The 20,958-nt window shown below is 39.8% G+C and overlaps 1 protein-coding gene across 5 annotated transcripts in view; it reads left to right on the forward strand.

Annotated features, from left to right (window-relative positions):
* CNOT6 (CCR4-NOT transcription complex subunit 6) overlaps nt 1–20,958 on the forward strand; it is a 94,121-nt gene that overhangs the window by 27,250 nt on the left and 45,913 nt on the right. The window contains exon 2 of one of the 5 annotated variants that reach the window (XM_055431532.2): nt 8,533–8,656. The exons of the other annotated variants lie outside the window; for them this stretch is intronic. The gene's annotated coding sequence lies outside the window, so the exon portion shown is untranslated. The remainder of the gene's footprint in view (nt 1–8,532; nt 8,657–20,958) is intronic. 5 annotated transcript variants of the gene reach the window in all.

A 20,958-nucleotide genomic window follows, 5' to 3' on the forward strand; every position in this document is an offset into this window, starting at 1 on the left:
ATCTGTCCAGTAGGCATGAAATGCATGTGGCTACTGAGCATTTGAAATGTACTTAGATGAGTCCAGGGCTTCCATTGGTGGCTCAGTGGTAAAGAATCCTCCTCTAATCCAGGGGCCATGGTTTCCATCCTTGGTTTGGGAAGATCTCACGTGCCTTGGAACACCTAAGCCCATATACCACAACTAGTGGGCCTGTGCTCTAGAACGCATGCACTGCAACAGGAGAAGCCACCACAATGAAAAGCCTCTGCTTGCAGCAACTAGAGAAAGCCCATGTACAGCACCGAAGATCTAGCACAACCAAAAATAAATAAATCTGAAAAAGAAAAGAAATGTCCTTAGTCCAGACTGAGATGTACTGTAAGTATAAAACATATGCCCGATTTCAGAGACTTATAAAAAAGAGATGTAAAACCCTTTGTTAATAATTTGATATTAATGAAATGAATGTTTTAGATATAGAGGATTAAATAAAATATATTATAGTTTAAAAAAAAGGAATTAGAAGTTTTTCACTTTTCCTGAACCCCTTCCACACCACAGCCAAACACAATCCCTTCCCCACTCCCCAAAAGTAACTGTTACCCTAACTTTTATAGTATTCACTTCTTTTGTTTCCTTACAGTTTTAACATCAGGTTATGTAGGGCTTGCCTGGTGGCTCAGATGGTAAAGAATCCGCATGCAGTGTGGGAGACCTAGGTTTGATCCCTGTGTTGGGAAGATTCCCTGGAGGAGGGCATGGCAGTATGGCAATATATCTCCAGTATTCTTGCCTGGAGAATCCTCTTGGATGAGGAGCCTGGAAGGGCTGCAGAGAGTTGGACACGACTGATGACTAAACACAAGTGTTAAGAGTTTAGTGCTCCCCTTTGTATTTGATATGTCTTAAATTACATGTTCCCCGTCCATCCTTTTCTTTACAATTTATCTGTTGAACTTCTTGTTACCCTGCAGTATGTATTCTCCTGTATGCAGTTCATGTTTTTCATCCATATTTGCAAGTAGGATGCAGAGACTTGATCAAGAGCCAGGTTTAAGACCCTTGACAGGACTGAAGACTGTTTTATGTATGTGGTATTTTTTTTTAGGAGGCACATAAGATATAAAAGCCTTCTTTTCTACTGATGTTCAGTGCCTAGAGCCATTACTTCTTTGAGGGTTGCAAAATAGTGATACTCTTTTTTTTTTAAATTAGATGAGCTGTATCTGTTAAGAGATACTTTCCCTCATTTCTTAAAATGTTGCTACATTTTATCTTGGGCTTCCCAGGTAGTGCTAGTGGTAAAGAACCCTCCTGCCAGTGCAGCAGACATAAGAGATGCTTGATCCTGGGTGGGAAGATCCCCTGGAGGAGGGCAAGGCGACCCACTCCAGTATTCTTGCCTGGAAAATCCCATGGACAGAGGAGCCTGGCGGGCTGCAGTCCACAGGCTTGCAAAAAGTCAGACACTACTGAGTGACCTATGGTGCACACAGTTGATTTATTCCCTCATTTACTAATTGATTGCTCAAGGTATAAATTTGTATAGGAAAGGTAGAAAAGAATGCTTCTTTCTTTCCTTTTATTTATGAATTTTCAGGATAAACTGTTGTCCTTTCCAGTCAGATTTTTATTTTTTTTTTTATTTTATTTTTTTTGTAGTTAATTTTTTTTATTGGAGGCAAATTATTTTACAATATTATATTGGTTGGTTTTGCCATACATTGATATGAATTTGCCATACATTGATATGAATATGAAGTTCCCCCTCCTGAACCCCCCTCCCACCTCCCTCCTCCCTTTATCCTCCCTCTGGGTCATCCCTGCATGCCAGCCCCGAGCATCCTATAACATGCATCGACCCTGAACTAGTGATTCGTTTCACATATGACAACATACGTGTTTCAATGCCATTCTCCCAAATCATCCTACCCTCACCCTCTCCCATAGAGTCCCAAAGACTGTTCTATACATCTGTGTCTCTTTTGCTGTCTCGTATACAGGGCTATCATTTGCATCTTTCTAAATTCCATATATATGCGTTAGTATTCCAGTCAGATTTTTAAAGTTTCGTTTTTAAAGTATCCAGTGGTTTAAGAATCCGACTTCCAATTCAGGGAATCCAGGTTTGATCCTTGGTCCAGGAACTAAGATCTCACATGCTGCAGGGCGACTGAGGCCCTGTGCCACAACTACTGAGCCCACGTGCCACAACTGGACAAGCCCCAGTGCCACAGTGAACAATCCTACATGCCACAGCCGAGACCCTACAGAGCCAAAAATAATTAAATAAAGTATATTCAGTTCAGTTCAGTCGCTCAGTCGTGTCCGACTCTCCACGACCCCATGAATCACAGCACGCCAGCCCTCCCTGTCCATCACCAACTCCCAGAGTTCACTCAAACTCATGTCCACAGAGTCGGTGATGCCATCCAGCCATCTCATTCTCTGTCGTCCCCGTCTCCTCCCACCCCCAATCCCTCCCATCATCAGAGTCTTTTCCAGTGAGTCAACTAGTCGCATGAGGTGGCCAAAGTATTGCAGTTTCAGCTTTAGCATCAGTCCTTCCAATGAACACCCAGGACTGATCTCCTCTAGAATGGACTGGTTGGATCTCCTTGCAGCACAAGGGACTCTCAAGAGTCTTCTCCAACATCACAGTTCAAAAGCATCAATTCTTCGGCGATCAGCTTTCTTCACAGTCCAACTCTCACATCCATACATGACCACGGGAAGAACCAAAGCCTTGACTAGACGGACCTTTGTTGGCAAAGTAATGTCTCTGCTTTTTAATATACTATCCAGGTTGGTCATAACTTTCCTTCCAAGGAGTAAGCGTCTTTTAATTTCATGGCTGCAGTCAGCATCTGCAGTGATTTTGGAGCCCAAAAAATAAAGTCTGACACTGTTTCCACTGTTTTTCCATCTATTTCCCATTACTAACTAGTATATTTGGGTTTCAGACATATGCTGTGAGTTGTCATTATTACTCTTATTTTATTGCTTAAAATTGTCCTGTTTTGCCGTAAGCTTGATGGCAGTCAAATTTTTTTTCATTATTCAGTTCAGTTCAGTTGCCCAGTCGTGTCCTACTCTTTGCGACCGCATGGACTGCAGCATGCCAGGCTTCCCTGTCCATCACCAACTCTTGGAGCTTGCTCAGACTCACATTCATCGAGTTGGTGATACCATCCAACCATCTTGTCCTCTGTCGTCCCCTTCTCCTTCTGCCTTCAATCTTTCCCAGCTCAGGGTCTTTTCTCATGAGTTGGTTCTTTGCATCAGGTGGCCTGAGTATTGGAGTTTCAGCCTCAGCATCAGTTCTTCCAATGAATATTCAGGACTGATTTCCTTTCGGATTGACTGGTTTGATCTTGCAGTCCAAGGGACTCTCAAGAGTCTTCTCCAACACCACAGTTCAAAAGCATCAATTCTTCGGTGCTCAGCTTTCTTTATAGTTCATTATTATTTTGTCTTTTTTGCTTAGATGCCCAAAGAGTTTTTTGCCCTTAAAGTCAGTAATTTTTGTTTGAATTTATTTTGGTATTGGTTGTTCTACTTGGATAATCTTAGGTATAATATGCTCTTCAGTGTGTAGTTTGAGTTTTTTCTCTTTTAATTTCAGGGAAGTTTCCTTGGATTATAGCTTTAGTGTTTGTTGTGATTCCTTTCTTCACTTTTTCTTTCAGAGAGGTTTGTTCTCTGTATTTGAATGATCCTGTTCATTTACTAGGCAAACCATTCAATATCACCTATTTGTCTCAGAATCACTGTTAAAGACAGGGTACAGTAAGTTCATGCCCTCACTGTTGTACCGTTCTTTTACATGTACAGTCAGACAGTCCTTTAACCACCATCACAATTACAGTATGGAATGGTTTCATCACTGCAGAAAACTTCACCCTGCTCCATTTTGGGCAGACTCTCCCCCCACTTCCAGCCCCTGGCAAATACTGAGTTTTAATTCTTTTTTACTAAACTGTTTTAGGTTCATAGCACCTTTGATGTAAAGTACAGTGTATGATCCTTCCTCTGTCAGCATCCCCCACCAGAGTGGTGCATTTGTTAACAATCCATGAATCTGCTTTCGCAGCCAAAGTTCATAGTTTACATTAGAGTTCACTCTTGATATTGTGCATTCTTGGGGTTTAGACAAATATATAATGACATGTATCCACCCCTGTCATATCATACAGAGTGGTTTAACTGCCCCAGAAGTCCTCTGTGCTCTCCCTGTTCACTCCTCCTTCACTCTCCCTGAACCCTTGACCTTTTTACTCTTGCCATTGTTTTGCCTTTTCTATCCTTGGGATCAAACAGTGTGTAGACTTCTTAGATTGGGTTCTTTGACGTAATAATATGCATTTAAGTTCCTCCGTGTGTTTTCATGGCTTGATACTTAATTTATTTTTAGTGCTGAGTCATATTCCATTGTCTAGATATATCACACTTGATCCATTCACCTACTGAAGGACATCTTGATTATTTCCAAGTTTTGGCAATTATGAATGAAGCTGCTGCAGATGTCCACATGCAGGTTTTTGTGTGTGTGATGTCGGTTTTCAACTCCTGGGTAAATGGCAAGGCGGACGATGGTGAGAATGTTTAATTTTGTAAAAAAAAAAAAGCCAGACTCTTCCAAAATGGCTGTATTATTTGGCATTTCCACTAGCAGTGAATGAGAGTTCCTATTGCTCTACATCCTCTCCAGCATTTGACACTGTTCTGGGTTTTGCCCATTATAATGGGTAGGTATAGTGGTGTCTCATTGTTATTGTAATTTTCATTTCCCTCATGATAAATGATTAAGAGCATCTTTTCATATGCTTATTTACTATGGATATATCTTCATTGGCAAGGTGTCTGTTCAGGTCCCCCCCTTTTTGTTTTTTTTAGATTTTTTAAAAATTATTTTTAATTGGAGGATAAGAGCTTTACAGTATTGTGTTGGTCTCTGCCATACATCACCATGAATCAGCCATAGGTATACATACGTCTTCTCTCTCTTGAACCTCCCTCTCTTCTCCCACCCCATCCTGCTCCTGCATCATACAGCAAATTTCCATTGGCTATCTGTTTTACATTATGGTAATATATGTGTTTCCATACTACACTGTCAATTCGTCCCACCCTCTCCTTCCTCCACTGAGTTCATAAGTCTTTTCTCTGTCTTCAGTCCATTGCTGCCCTGCAAATAGGTTCATCAGTACCATCTTTATTAGATTCCATATATGTATACATTAATGTACAATATTATTCTCTTTCTGTCTTCACTCTATATAATAAGTTCTAGATTCAGTCATTAGGGCTGATTCAAATGTGTTCTTTACTATGACTGAGTAAAATGTCATTTAATTTAGATGACCATTACATCTACTACTGTAGGCAAGAATCCCTTAGAAGAAATGGAGTAGCCCTCATTGTCAACAAATGAGTCTGAAATGCAGTTTTTGGGTGCAGTCTCAAAAAGGACAGAATGATGCTGTTCATTTACTAGGCAAACCATTCAATATCACAGTAATCGAAGTCTATGCCCCAACCACTAATGCTGAAGAAGAAGTTGAACGGATCTATGAACTACAAGACCTCATAGAATTAACACCAAAAAAAAGATGTCCTTTTCATCACAGGGGACTAGAATGCAAAAGTAGGAAGTCAAGAAATACCTGGAGTAACTGGAAAATTTGGCCTTTGAGTACAAAATGAGGCAGGCAGGTGTTCACAGTTTTGCCAAGAGAACGGACTTTTCATAGCAGACACCCTCTTGCAACAGTACAAGAAATGACTCTATGCATGGACATCACCAGATGGTCAATACCAAAATCAGATTGCTTATACACTTTGCAGCCTAAGATGGAGAAACTCTATACAGTCAGCAAAAACAAGACCTGGAGCAGACTGTGGCTCAGATCAAGAACTCCTTATTGCCAGATTCAGACTTAAGTTGAAGAAAGTAGGAAAAACCATAAGACCATTCAGGTATGACCTAAATCAAGTCACTTGTGATTGTACAGTGGAAGTGACAAATAAATTCAAGGGATTAGATCTGATAGTGTTGCCTGAAGAAATACAGATGGAGATTTGTAACATTGTCCAGGAGGTGGTGATCAAGACCGTCCTCAAGAAAAAGAACTGCAAACAGGCAAAATGGTTATCTGAGGAGGGCTTACAAATAGCTGAGAAGAGACAAGAAGCGAAAGGCAAAGGAGAAAAGGAAAGATACATCCATCTGAATGCAGAGCTCCGAAGAATAGCAAGGAGAGAAGAAAGCCTTCCTCAGTGATCAGTGCAAAGAAGTAGAGGAAAGCAATAGAATGGGAAAGACTAGAGATTGCTACAAGAAAATTAGAGATACCAAGGGAATATTTCATGCAAAGATGGGCTCAGTAAAGGGCAGAAACGGTATGGACCTAACAGAAGCAGAAGATATTAAGAAGAGGTGGCAAGGATACACAAAAGAACTGTACAGAAAAGCTCTGAAGGACGCGGATAACCATGATACTGTGATCAGTCACCTAGATCCAGACATCCTGGAGTGCAAAGTCAAATGGGCTTTAGGAAGCATCACTATGAACAAAGCTAGTGGAGGTGATGGAATTTCAGCTGAGCTATTTCAGATCCTAAAGGATGATGCTGTGAAAGTGCTGCACTCAATATGCCAGCAAATTTGGAAAATTCGGAAGTGGCCACAGGACTGGGAAAGGTCAGGTTTCATTCTAGTCCCAAAGAAAGGCAATGCCAGAGCATGTTCAAACTATTGCATAATTGCACTCATCTCACATGCTAGCAAAGTAATGCTGAAAATTCTCCAAGCCAGGCTTCAACAATACGTGAACTGAGAACTTCCAGATGTTTAAGCTGGATTTACAAAAGACAGAGGAACCAGAGGTCAGACTGCCAGCATCCATTGGATCATAGGAAAAAATCAGAGAATTGCAGCAAAACTTCTGCTTCATTGACTACACTAAAGCCTTTGACTGTGTGGTTCACAACAAACTGTGGAAAATTCTTCAAGAGATGCGAATACCAGACCACCTTACCTGCCTCCTGAGATATCTGTATGCAGGTCAGAGAGCAACAGTTAGAACCGTACATGAAACAGTGGATTGGTTCTAAATTGGGAAAGGAATATGTTAAGGCTATATATTGTAATCCTGCTTATTTAACTCATATGCAGAGTACATTGTGCAAAATCCCGGGTTGAATGAAGCTCAAGCTGGAATCAAGATTGCCGGGAGAAATATCAATAACCTCAGATATGTAGATGACACCATCCTTATGGCAAAAAGTGAAGAACTAAAGAGCATCTTGAAGGTGAAAGGGAAGAGTGAAAAAACTGGCTTAAAACTCAGCATTCAAAAACAAAGATCATGGCACCTGGTCTCATCACTTCATGGCAGATAGTGGGGAAACAATGGAAACAGTGACAGACTTTATTTTTGGGGGCTCCAAAATCAGTGGAGCTGGTGAGTGCAGTCATGAGATTAAAACACACTTGCTCCTTGAAGGAAAGCTATGACCAACCTAAACAGCATATTAAAAAGCAGAGAGATTACTTTGCTGACAGAGGTTCATATAGTCAAAACTATGGTTTTTCCAGTGGTCATGTACAGATGGGGAACTGGACCATAAAGAAACCTGAGCGCTGAAGAGTTGATACTTTTGAACTGTAGTGTTGGAGAAGACTCTTGAGAGTCCCTTGGACCGCAGGCAGATGCAACCCAGTCTATCCAAAAGAAAATCAGTCCTGAATATTCATTGGAAGGACTGATGCTAAAGCTGAACCTCCAATACTTCGGCCACCTGATGCGAAGAACTGTCTAATTGGAAAAGACCCTGATACTGGATATGATTGAAGATGGGGGAGAAGAGGACGACAGAGGATGAGATGGTTGGATGGCATCACCGACTCAGTGGACATGAGTTGGGTAAACTCAGGGAGTTGGTGATGGACAGGGAGGCCTGGCGTGCTGCAGTCCATGGGGTCGCAAAGAGTCAGATGCGACTGAGCGACTGAACTGAACTAAAACTGTCATCGTGTGTATGTACGACAACAACGTCTTTATCCGTGCATCTGTTGATGGACACCAAGGTTGCTTCCACGTTCTTGCTGTTGTTTTTTAGTCACTAAGTTATGTCTGACTCTTCGTGATCCCATGGACTACAGCATGCCAGGTTTCCCTGTCCTTCATCGTCTCCTGGAGCTTGCTCAAACTCATGTTTACTGAGTCAGTGATACCATCCAGCCATTTCATCCTCTTGTCTCCCCCTTCTCCTCCTGCCCTCAATCTTTCCCAGGATCAGAGTTTTCCAATGAGTCAGCTGTTCGCATCAGGTCGCCAGAGTATGGGAGCTTTAACTTCAGGTTTGCATGGGTCCTTCTAATGAATATTCAGGGTTGATTTCCTTTAGGATTGAGTGGTTTGATCTCCTTGCTGTACAGGGACTCTCAAGAGTCTTCTCCAACACCACAGTTAGAAAGCATGAGTTCTTTGGCACTCAACCTTCTTTTTGGTCCTGTTACTGAGTCCAGGCTCACTCTGCTCACAGCAGGTCAGTGAAAATCAGATGAGGTGTTGGGACCAGGAAGATGGCTGCCTACTGCCTCAAACAATCTATCATGTCGGGGCCTGAAGTCAGATTCTTTTATAGACCATGGATGAGGGGAAGTGAGGTAAGTAAAAAGACCATTTCATTCCTGCAGGTATGTCTTAGAATGGCAGTACTCAGGTAGGGGATGTGTTAGTTTCAGTGTTTCACAGTCATTTCATGGGTAGTATGAAGTGGAATATTGCCTGTCATCAACAGAGATGCCACATGTATCTGATTCCGGCCTCTCTCATTGTGAATTTCTGGGACAAGCCTGTAAGCAGAAAATGAAGGGTGCCTCGTACCGTGCCTCATGCTGACCCATTTGCCGCACAAATGATTTAAGTTGTCACAGTCCTTCACAGGTGGACTGGGTCAGGTTATCTTCCTGAGGCAGGCCATTATGTATGCATAATAACAGAAAGGGTTAAAGTCACAGAAGCTGTTCCATTGTAAATTCAAAATTAACCCTTCTTGGTTACAGTCCAACTCTAGTATCATTATGTGACTGCTGGAAAAATCATGGCTTTGATGATCTAGACCTTGTCAACAAAGTAATGTCTCTCCTTTTTTAAAGGAGACATACCTAGAGGTATGTCACAGTTTTCCTTCCAAGGGCCAAGCGTTTTTAATTTCATGGCTGCAGTGATTTTGGAGCCCAAGAAAATAGTCTGTCATTGTGTCTGTTTTTCTTCCTGTCTATTTTCTATGATGTGATGGGACTGGGTGCCATGATCTTAGTTTTTTGAATGTTGAGTTTTAAGTCAGCTTTTTCACTGTCCTCTTTCACCTCACAAGAGGGTCTTTAGTTTCTCTTCCATGTCCTAACTATATATAATAGTGCTGCAGCAAGCATTGGGATACGTGCGTCTATTTCATTTATGGTTTTCTCAGAGTATATGCCCAGTAGAGGGATTGTTGGGTCATATGGTGGTTTTACTCCTAGCTTTTTCAAGGAATCTCCATACCGTTCTCCATAGTGGCTGTATCAGTTTATATTCCCACCAACAATGCAAGGGGTTTCCGTTTCTCCACTCCCTCTCGAACATTTATTGTTTGTAGATTTTTTTGATGATGGCCATTCTGACCAGTGCGAGGTGGTCAGTGTAGTTTTGATTTGCATTTCTCTAATAATGAGTGATGTTGAACGTCTTTTCATGTGTCTGTATGTCGTCTTTGCAGAAATATCTGTTTAGGTCTTCTGCCCATTTTTTGATTGGGTTGTTGGTTTTCCTGATGTTGAGCTGTATGAGCTTTTTACATATTCTGGAGATTAATGATTTGTCAGTTGTTACTTTTGCAATTATTTTCTCCCATTCTGATCTTCTAATTTTGTTTATTGTTTCCTTTGCTCTACAGAAACTTTTAAGTTTAATTAATTCCCATTTCTTTCTTTTTGTTCTTATTTCCATTACTCTAGGAGATGGGTCAAAGAACATCTTGCTGTGATGTATGTCAGAGAATGTATTGCCTGTGTTTTCCTCTAAGAGATTTATAGTTTCTGGCTTTACATTTAGGTCTTTAATCCATTTTGAGTTTACTTTTCTGTATGGTGTTAGGAAATGTTCCTGTTTCATTCTTTGATACGTAGCTGTCCAGTTTTCCCAGCACCTCTTATTGAAGAAACTTTGCCCATTTTTTAATTGGGTTGTTTTCCTCTTGAGTTTTAAGAGTTCTTTGTATAAATAACAGTCCCTTATCAGCTATATCTTTGCAAGTGTTTTCTCCCAGTCTGGCTTGTCTTTTCATTCTCCTAACAGTCTTCCATTGAGCAGAAGTTATTTTAATGAAGTCCATTTTATTATTTCTTTCACAGATTGTGCTTTTTGTATTATATGTAGTCATTGGAGAAGAATGAAACAGAGACCAGAAATAGACCCCCATAAATAGAAATAGACCCACATAAATATGTAGTCATTGCAAATTCAAATTATGTAGGTTTTCTCCTTTGTTGTTTTCCAGGGGTTTTATGGTTTCGTGTTTTACGTTTAGTTCTATGATCCATTTTGAGTTGGTATTTTTGAAGAGTGTGAGGTTAGATTTTTTTTTTTTTTTTCACTTGTGGATGTTCCAGCACCTTTCATTGAAATGACTTTTCTCTATAGTATTGCCCGTGCTCCTTTGTCAGAGATCAGTTGACTGTATTTATGTGGGTCTGTTTCTGGGTTCTTCTTCATTCTTTTGCCAATACCACAGTCTTGATTATCTTAACTTTATAGTATTGAAATCAGGTAGCATCCAAATTTTATTCTTCAGTTTTGTGTTGGCTATTCTGTATCTTTTTCTCCTCTGTATAAAAGTTAGGATTAGTTTGTCAGTATCCAGAGAGTAACTTATTCAGCATTTAGAAGTCTTATTTATGTTCTTTTATTGTTTTACCATTTCTTAATACCTTTCAGCTCATTTTGAAATTGTAGGTGATAGTTATTGGGGTGTGTTTGGTATGTTTTTGTTGTCTATAGGGAGTTTTTCCTGCTACTTATATATGTTTTTCTTATATAATTTTTAGAAATATATGACAACTTTTATAGGATTTGACCTTATAACTTCTGTTCATTTTTATTTTTAAATTTAATTTTTATGAACTTTTAGGTGTGATTCAGGATAGTTTTTCTAACTTTGGAGCTCCCTCTCCTGTGTTATTTGTTTGCAGAGCGTTCACAGTTGTGGTAACTTATTTTATTTTTTGAAACTTTCTGGTTCTGTTCCCTTCTCTCAATTTTATCTGGACTTTCCCCCCCTTTATCTCTTTTATACCTGTCCTACTTTATTTTATTTACATTTTTTTGAGCTTTTTTTCTTTTTTCTCAGTGTGGGGCCTTGGCTGGTCAGTTTGGAGAAATTCTGGGACCCAGGCTACTGTGAAATGAAATTATCTCCTGCCATATCAATAAACAAGAAATGTCACAGCCATCAGCAATTTTGGGCCTCCAAATGTGAGTGAGGGCTCTCAAAATGGAACACAGGGCGATCATGCTGAAGTTGCCACCCTTCCCCTGCCCTGTGTGGTGATTGCTGAGGCACTCAGGGGAATGGAGGCAGCAGCCATCCCCACTCCTTAAGGTGAAGGTGAACAAGGCATTAAGGATGTAAGCAATCAGGAAACTGGATTTAGCCCCGGATATGACTGAGTGACTTCACTTTCACTTTTCACTTTCACACATTGGAGTAGGAAATGGCAACCCACTCCAGTGTTCTTGCCTGGAGAATCGCAGGGATGGGGGAGCCTGGTGGGCTGCTGTCTATGGGGTCACACAGAGTCGGACACAACTGAAGTGACTTAGCAGCAGCTGAGGTGCATATGACAGGAATGAATTCAGGAGTGAGCCCAGAAGCTTGCATCTTCCCTTACAGAGAGGAATACCAAATTCCTTAACTCAGTATCTGAGTTTCCTTACCTCGCAGTAATCTTTGATGTTCAAACTGCCTGCTTTCTTTGTTGCAAACTTCGTTGCAAACTGACTCCCCTTTCAGCTTACTTGGAGCAATTTTCTTGGGCTACCAAGATGCTGCCTCCCAGGATTGGAGTCCTTAACATTCCCGCCAAATGAAATAACTCTCTACTCTCAGGTTGTGATTATATTATTTTTCAGTAAACACTGCTTTCAGACTTACTATGGACCCTATGGAGTAAGTGTCCATAACTCATTACTAAATTGCAGTAAACTCTTCCCAGTTGTGATAATGTGGGTGGGTGAAAGTGTCCTCTTTAGATCTTCAGAGCTTTCAATCTGTGTAGTCTCTCCTCTGGTGCTTTGCCCTGTCACCTATAGCCACCTTGGCGTCTTTGGACTCCCAGCATCATCTCTTCAACATACTTAATATTGCCGGACTCCTTGCACTACTTTGGAATCTGTAGCAGTGAAGTGGAACAGACTTAAGGGCGCACCTTGTTTTCCGTTCATCGGTGATCACTGTCCTTCCTGTGTTGCCTATTGTCTGTCCAGTGCCTTGAACTCAATATTTCATATATTTGTCCGGTTTCTTAGTTGCTTTAGGTGTGAGGGTAAATCCAGTTCATGTTACTCTTATCTAGCTGAAAATTAAGTCTGTCAGTTTTTTTTCTCTTTAAGATTGTGTTTGGTGACTCCAGTGTCTGAATCTCCTGGGTGTTCTCTTTTGTTGCTTCTCTGTTTCTTCTGTTTTTCATTCCTTTGGTAATCTTTATTAAATAATAGGAATTACATGTTAAATGGTAGAATGATTTGATGGGCTGGATGGTATTCTCTTTTTTAGGAGTGAATTTTCTTTTTTGTCTGTCAGTTCTGTGAGGAGTGACCTTAATCTAATCAGGGATTCATTCATCTCATTTAAACTTGGTGTTGGCAGTGGTTTTAAGAGTTGACTTACTGCAGAGTCGCCCCTATTCCATTTATAGATGCCAGCTGGAATCTTGATGGTTAACAGAATCAAATTCCTTAGTGGTTCAATTCCCGTTTTGCATTCCCAGTTGTGTAAGAGGACTTAACGTTGTGTTCAACACTTCACCCTCCCAGCCCCAACTTTCATTTCATCTGCTTGCTCCTGCTGCTTGTGATTCAGTGCATTCTTTTAGAAGTAATGTGGTGAGCTGTGTTTCACTCATTCCTTCTATATTTGCTTCCCTTTTCTCCAGGTTATTTGTGTCTCATGTCTTACTGCTTCTATAGTCCTCCATTTCTTTTGAGCTCATATTTGTGGTGGTTTTCCTCTTTTTTTACTTAGTTTTTCTTTTGCCCAGTGGGATTATTGGTCAGCAACAAATGACTCTCATTATAGTGTTGAAAAAGCTCTCAAACGGTGTTGCAGGAATAAAACAGACAATTGAAAATGGCTCCTCAAGGTAGTCTACTTCTGCAGAAGGGTTTGCTACAGACTCAGGTCTGAGAGCAAGCACACCAAATAGGAAGTCCGCTTGGTCTATTCCTAAGATGCAGATTCCTTCCCCTGGCTCCTCATAGATTGAGGACCACAGAGTTACAGTCTTTCCCAGACATTGCCTAAGTTTTTATTGGACAATTGATAACTATTTTCCTCACCCGTTTAGTTCTTTGCACATGTCCAGGATAAAGCCCGCAAACTTAGCCTGCCAAAATGTTCTTATGAGGAAAGAGAATCAGGACGTGAAAAGAGCAGAGGATTGATACCAAGCCACCATTTAGGAATCTTATTCACAAGTTGGCTGTATACCTTTCTGTTCAACTATTAAGAATGAGTCACTTCTTTATTTCTTATACCTCTCCTTTGGTAGAAAAGACCATAAAGTGAAAAGTGAAGTCACTCAGTGGTGTCCGACTCTTTGTGACCCCATGGACTGTAGCCCCACCAGGTACCTCCATCCATGGAATTTTCTAGGCAAGAGTACTAGAGCGGGTTGCCATTTCCTTCTCTAGGGGATCTTCCCAACGCAGGGATCAAACCCAGGTCTCCTGCATTGTGGGTGAAGGCTTCACCATCTGAGCCACCAGGGAATCCCAGAAAATACCATACCTTTCTTAAATAATCGGAAACAAATACAAATGTGTACTGATTTGAAAATTCTGCTTAAAGAATCTGCAGATGCCAAACTTCTTTCCTGTTCATCATTTGGTGGTGGTCTTACTGTTTTTTCATTGTGTGGGGTAACCCTGTTTTTACCTGTTTTTAGGTACATCTGTAGCCCAGAAAACTGCTTATTCCAGGCTCCTGAGGTAGCAGTGTAGGGTAAGGACAATATATTGACCAGAGCTGCTCCCAGAAATCTTCCAGGAAGTAGAGCCTTAAATCTGGACTCCTTGGTAGTCATTAAATGATCTTAGAACTAGGTGACCTGGCTGTAGGTTACATGTCAGTCTTAACTACTTTGTGACATTTTCTAGCATTTTGAAAGCTTGAGTTTATCATGAAGTTAATCTCTATTCAGACTTAACTGTTTTCCACTGGAAAGTGATAGACCATGTCTCCCAAATTCTGAATCAAATACTTCTGATTTAAAAGAAATTTTTTTTTTATATTAATTTTGGCTCTTTGATAATGTGGTAAGTAACTTCAGAGTCAGGTCGCTTTCAGTATGTTATCAGCTTGTGCATGTCCACCCTCTGGACAACCCTGGTGTCTGCTGTATGGAAGTTCATAGTGGGAATGGATAAACAGGAGAGGAGGGAGACCCAGGTAGATACAGCAGATACTGAATGGTGGCTCTGAGGCCATCATTGGAATCACTTATATGTCACTCATTCATTTATTGAAACTTTGATGGGACAGAAAATTTCAGTAATCCAGCAGACTGTAGGAAGAAATTCCTTTAATAAGGTACTTATCAAACCTTGATAAATACAAGGGAGAAAACTTGAACTATTCATCATTTTTAACATTGTCTTAGCCAGGAATCACAGAAAGCATACTTAAAATAGCAGACTTTCGAGTTAATGATATGAGGAGAGAGTGGAGTTAACAACATCTCAGGAAGAGGGGACATGGAGAATATAAAGTACAATAGAAGTCTCTCATCCCCCTGTTATACTTCCTAGCAGTCACAGGCACGTGACCATTCAAATATAGCTTTATTAATTTCTTTTGCATCCTTTTAGAGTCCCTCTGTGTATATACAAAACAAATTCTTGTTCCATCCCTTATTTTTAACTCAAAAGGTATAGTGCATTATACACAAATCTGCACTGTGCTCTTTCAATGTAACGTGTTTTAGAGAGAGTTCTTAACACGTGTATAGATAACTCTCCTGTATGTTTTAAACTGTAATATTCTGTCACATGTACTGTAATTTCAGTGGTGCAGTACTGATGTCTGACAAACAGTGCTGTAGTAAATAACCTTGTAGGTGATTTTGTATTTCTGCTAATAAATCTATAAGTCAAAGGGTATAAGCATTTATAATTTTGACAGATGTAATGATTGGATGGGAAGGAGAATAAAACAATGATTTCTTGCTCTTACTATAGAGAATCAAGTGTAAAAGTGAAGCATGCAGTTAAAACTGTAAAGAATCTAAACTTTAATGTTTTTTAGAACTTAGCTTAACCATAGAGGGATTTTAGAAAATCTTTTGTAGCAAAAGAAAACAAAGTTTGAAGGTCTGTATTTCCATTATTTTTTCATTTTTTCTTTTATTAAATCAAATTTAAAGAAGCTTTCAGTCCATTTTCATTCCTTTTTATATTAACATATTAATGTGATATAATGGTAGTCATGCTAGGTGATAGAATTTTGGTTTTTTAAAAAATGATGCTGTGTTACCATGTGGTAGAGCTTCTACATCACACTGTGGTGGTCATTTTATTTTCAACTAACATTTTCACCTTTCTCTCAATTTTTGTGTTTTTCCTAATACTTAGTCTTCCCATTCTCAAGTTCTAGGGTTTTTACCTTGAGGTATAATCTTTTGCTTAAATCAGATCTGTTTAATTTGAACAGCTTGCATCTTTCTGTTGCTATTAGGACATGAATTCCTTCCCACAAGAGTTCAGCCATGTGTATATATACCTTTACTATTGCGTTTTCCTTTATGAATGGAAATTTTTGTTAACTCAAAAGCTTGGTGCATTAAGTTCATTTTCTCCCTTGCCAATCCTGCTGTTTTTAAACTAAGCATTATTACTGTATTTAATCTGCCAAATGTTTTCCTTAGCGCCCTTTGTGTATTTTAATCTGGTCTCTTTCCTTACTTTTAATCCAATTTGAAAATCTTAAAACTGAATCTTCCTTTTGTAAGCTTGCAGTTTCCCTTGCTAGAAGCCTGAAATCCTAGTCTTGTACTTCAACAGGAGTTTTGACTGGAGAAAAATTCAAATTACCATCATTTCCAATTATAGTTGATTCTCATTATTCACTGTAGTCATGTTCTATATAACTACTTGAATTAGCAAATACTGAACTGATACTCTCGGATGAAATCGTTAGGTTCCTAGCAAACTCTGGTGGTAATAGTTCTGTCAGCTGATGGATACATAAGCTTTTTGGTGTGTGTTTCTATTTAAAGACAACTTATTTAATGTATGTTGTAACTCATTTAACATTAAATTCATGGCAAGCAACACTGTAACTTGTGCCTGAAGGAAGCTTATCTAAGGCATATCACACAGCCGTGCGTTTAGCACTACACTTAGGGGCTGTCATCACTCATAAAGCACAAAAATGCAAAAACTGGCAGCAAATATTGAAAAAGATAACTTGTTTACACTGCGAGAGCAGCGACAGGAAAGAGTATTACCTGTTGGACCTCAGCTGGAACCTTGGGCAATTCCAGTTTTTACTACTCTGTGCTTGTCTGTGAATGACTGTGAAATTGTAACAATTGATTTGGCAATTAGAAATAAATTCAAAGTGAACTGAAAGTTGCTCAGTCGTGTCCATCTCTTTGCAACCCCATGGAGTGGGTAGTCTTTCCCTTCTCCAGCGGATCTTCCCGACTCAGGTTTGAACCCAGGTCTCCCGCATTGCAGGTGGATTCTTTACCAGCTGAGCCACCAGGGAAGCCCGAGAATACTGGAGTGGGTAGCCTATCCCTTCTCTGGCGGATCTTCCTGACCCAGGAATTGAATCAGGGTCCTCTCCATTACAGGCAGATTCTTTACCAGCTGAACTATCAGGGAAGCCCAGGGAATAGGCAGATTTGCAAATACAGAATCCAGGAGTAATGAAGATCAGCTGTAATTCTTGATTCTTCTAAAATGTTAGAGTTTGAGAGATTTAGTCAAGATTTCTTCCTTGTTATATTTCAGTCTGCAAATGGGAAGTAATGATTTCTCTATAGATAATCCTAATTATAACACCCAAAAAAGATGTGCTTTTCACTATAGGGGACTGGAATGCAAAAGTAGGAAGTCAAGAGACACCTGGAGTAACAGGCAAATTTGCCCTTGGAGTACGGAATGAAGCAGGGCAAAGGCTAATACAGTTTTTCCAAGAGAACGCACTGATCATAGCAAACACCCTCTTCCAACAGCACAAGACAAGACTATATACATGGACATCACCAGCTGGTCAACTCCAAAATCATATTGATTATATTCTTCGCAGTCAAAAGTGCAGAAGCTCTATACAGTTAGCAAAAACAAGACCAGGAGCTGACTGTGGCTCAGATCATGAACTCCTTATTGCCAAATTCAGACTTAAATTGAAGAAAGTAGGGAAAACCACTAGACCATTCAGATATGACCTAAATCATATCTGAAGTGAGAAATAGATTTAAGGGATTAGATCTCATAGAGTGCCTGATGAACTATGGATGGAAGTTCGTGACCTTGTACAGGAGACAGGGATCAAGACCATCCCCATGGAAAAGAAATGCAAAAAGGCAAAATAGTTGTCTGAGGAGGCCTTACAAATAGCTGTGAAAAGAAGAGAAGTAAAAAGCAAAGGAGAAAAGGAAAGATATACCCGTTTGAGTGCAGAGTTCCAAAGAATGGCAAGTAGAGAAAAGAAAGCCTTCCTCAGCGATCAATGCAAAGAAATAGAGGAAAACAACAGAATGGGAAAGACAAGAGATCTCTTCAAGAAAATTAGAGATACCAAGGGAATATTTCATGCAAATATGGGCTTGATAAAGGACAGAAATGGTATGGACCTAACAGAAGCAGAAGATATTAAGAAGAGGTGGCAAGAATACACAGAACTGTACAAAAACGACCAGATCTTCACAACCCAGATAATCACGATGGTGTGATCACTGACCTAGAGCCAGACATCTTAGAATGTGAAGTCAAGTGGGCCTTAGAGAGCATCACTACGAACAAAGCTAGTGGAGGTGATGGAATTCCAGTTGAGCTGTTTCACATCCTGAAAGATGATGCCGTGGCAGTGCTGCACTCAATATGCCAACAAATTTGGAAAACTCAGCAGTGGCCACAGAACTGGAAAAGGTGAGTCTTCATCCCAATCCCAGAGAAAGGCAATGCCAAAGAATGCTTAAACTACCGCACAATTGTACTCATCTCACATGCTAGTAAAGTAATCCTCAAAATTCTCCAAGCCAGGCTTCAGCAATATGCGAACCATGAACTTCCAGATGTTCAAGCTGGTTTTAGAAAAGGCAGAGGCACCAGAGATCCAATTGCCAACATCCGCTCGATCATGGAGAAAGCAAGAGAGTTCCAGAAAAACATCTCTTTCTGCTTCATTGACTATGCCAAAGCCTTTGACAGTGTGGATCACAATAAACTGTAGAAAATTCTTCAAGAGACGGGAATACCAGACCACCTGACCTGCCTTTTGAGAAACCTATATGCTGGTCAGGAAGCAACAGTTAGAACTGGACATGGAACAACAGACTGGTTCCAATAGGAAAAGAAGTACGTCAAGGTTGTATATTGTCACCCTGTTTATTTAACTTATATGCAGAGTACATCATGAGGAACGCTGGGCTGGAAGAAGCACAAGCTGGAATCAAGATTGCCGGGAGAAATGTCAATATCCTCAGATATGCAGATGACACCACCCTTATGGCAGAAAGTGAAGAGGAACTCAAAAGCCTCTTGATGAAAGTGAAAGAGGAGAGTGAAAAAGTTGGCTTAAAGCTGAACATTCAGAAAATGAAGATCATGGCATCTGGTCCCATCACTTCATGGGAAATAGATGGGGAAACAGTGGAAATAGTGTCAGACTATTTTTTTGGGCTCCAAAATCATTGCAGATGGTGATTGCAGCCATGAAATTAAAAGATGCATACTCCTGGGAAGGAAAGTTATGACCGACTTAGATAGCATATTAAAAAGCAGAGACATTACTTTGCCAACCAAGGTCAGTCTAGTCAAGGCTATGGTTTTTCCCGTGGTCATGTATGGATGTGAGAGTTGTACTGTGAAGAAAGCTGAGCACCGAAGAATTGATGCTTTTGAACTGTGGTGTTGGAGAAGACTCTTGAGAGTCTCTTGGACCGCAAGGAGATCCAACCAGTCCATTCTAAAGGAGGTAAGTCCTGGGCGTTCATTGGAAGGATTGTTGCTGCTCTAGAAACTCCAGTACTTTGGCCACCTCATGCGAAGAGCTGACTCATTGGAAAAGACCCTGATACTGGGAGAGATTGGGGGCAGGAGGAGAAGGGGAGGACAGAGGACGAGATGACTGGATGGCATCACCGACTCGATCGACATAAGTTTGGGTAAGCTTCAGGCGTGGTGATGGACAGGGAGGCCTGGCATACTTTGATTCATGGGGTCACAAAGAGTCGGACATGACTGAGTGAGTGAACTGAACTTAACTGAATTATTCCTAATCTCTTTGCCAATCATCCCTTTAATTTCAGGGAACACCAATGAGATTCTTTCTGTTTCCTGGTATTTAGCAATTAAGAATTCTGGGCACTTTAGAATGAATTTGCCAATCAAAACAGGGCTTTTAACTTAGACCAAGATAATCCCAGCCTTTCTGAAGTCACTATAAACTGCTTAAAACTGAATGTAAATTTTTGAGTACTCATGAATATGTTCAGTTTTTAATAGAAAAGTAAATAGATAACATTAGAACCTCAGGTTTCTTTTCTTCTTTGACCTCTATCAGAAAATTAGGAACCTTAGTTTCTTGAATAGCTTATTAGTTCTGTTAGTAGAGATTTATCTTTCTCTACAGTATGTTACATTCTTTTGCTTTTATAACTGTTGATCTTTTAAACCAAGATTTTTTCCTACAGATGGAGTACTGTAATGTTTTGAAATACGTTTTTTTCTTCTTGTTCTGGTGACCATCTTTCCATATCATTGTATAGAGCTCTACTAAATTCTCTTTAATAGCTGCAGAATATCATTGTGTATATGAGTCATAATTTAAGTATACTCTATTAACGATCATTTGTTATTAACATTTTTCCCTACTACCAGTATTATATATTTCTAGGCATTCTTGAATATATTTTTATAAGGTAAACCTCTAATTGTAGAATTGTGATAGGGCAAAGAATAGTCAAAGTTAAAATTTAGTAGCTATTATTACAAGATTGGTTTAAAATATGGTTGTATTTTTCCCATAATGAATGTGTGTTTCCCTCTTAGCTTTGCCAGTACTGGGTATTAATCTTCTTATTTTGCTATTTGCATTGGTAGAAATGTTTTATTTAGATTTTTATCTCTTTTATTACTGAAATGAACTTTGTAAAATGACTGACCCTTTGTTTTTTATTGATTAAGTTACTTGTTCTTATCTGTTGTTCATTTTCCTATTGCTGATTGCTGTTTTTATTATGGAGCTCACATAAAAAAATCCCGAGGTTGGAAACTTTGTCTTATTGCCATTCTGTTGCCACACCATACTAGTCATTAAACGATGGCTAAATTAATGGCTGTTGTCTCTTTAGCTGCCAAACATGGCATCTCCACCATATACAATTGAGCCTTGAACTTGCCTGTTTGAACTGTGTAGGCCCACATAGGTGCAGATTTTTTTCCATAAATGTGTACTACAGCACTAGACCATCTAAGG

The sequence above is a fragment of the Moschus berezovskii genome, chromosome 8, assembly GCF_049115385.1.
Source record: "Moschus berezovskii isolate FMDL1 chromosome 8, NW_MosBer_1.0, whole genome shotgun sequence".
In the NCBI taxonomy this organism is placed as follows: domain Eukaryota; kingdom Metazoa; phylum Chordata; class Mammalia; order Artiodactyla; family Moschidae; genus Moschus; species Moschus berezovskii.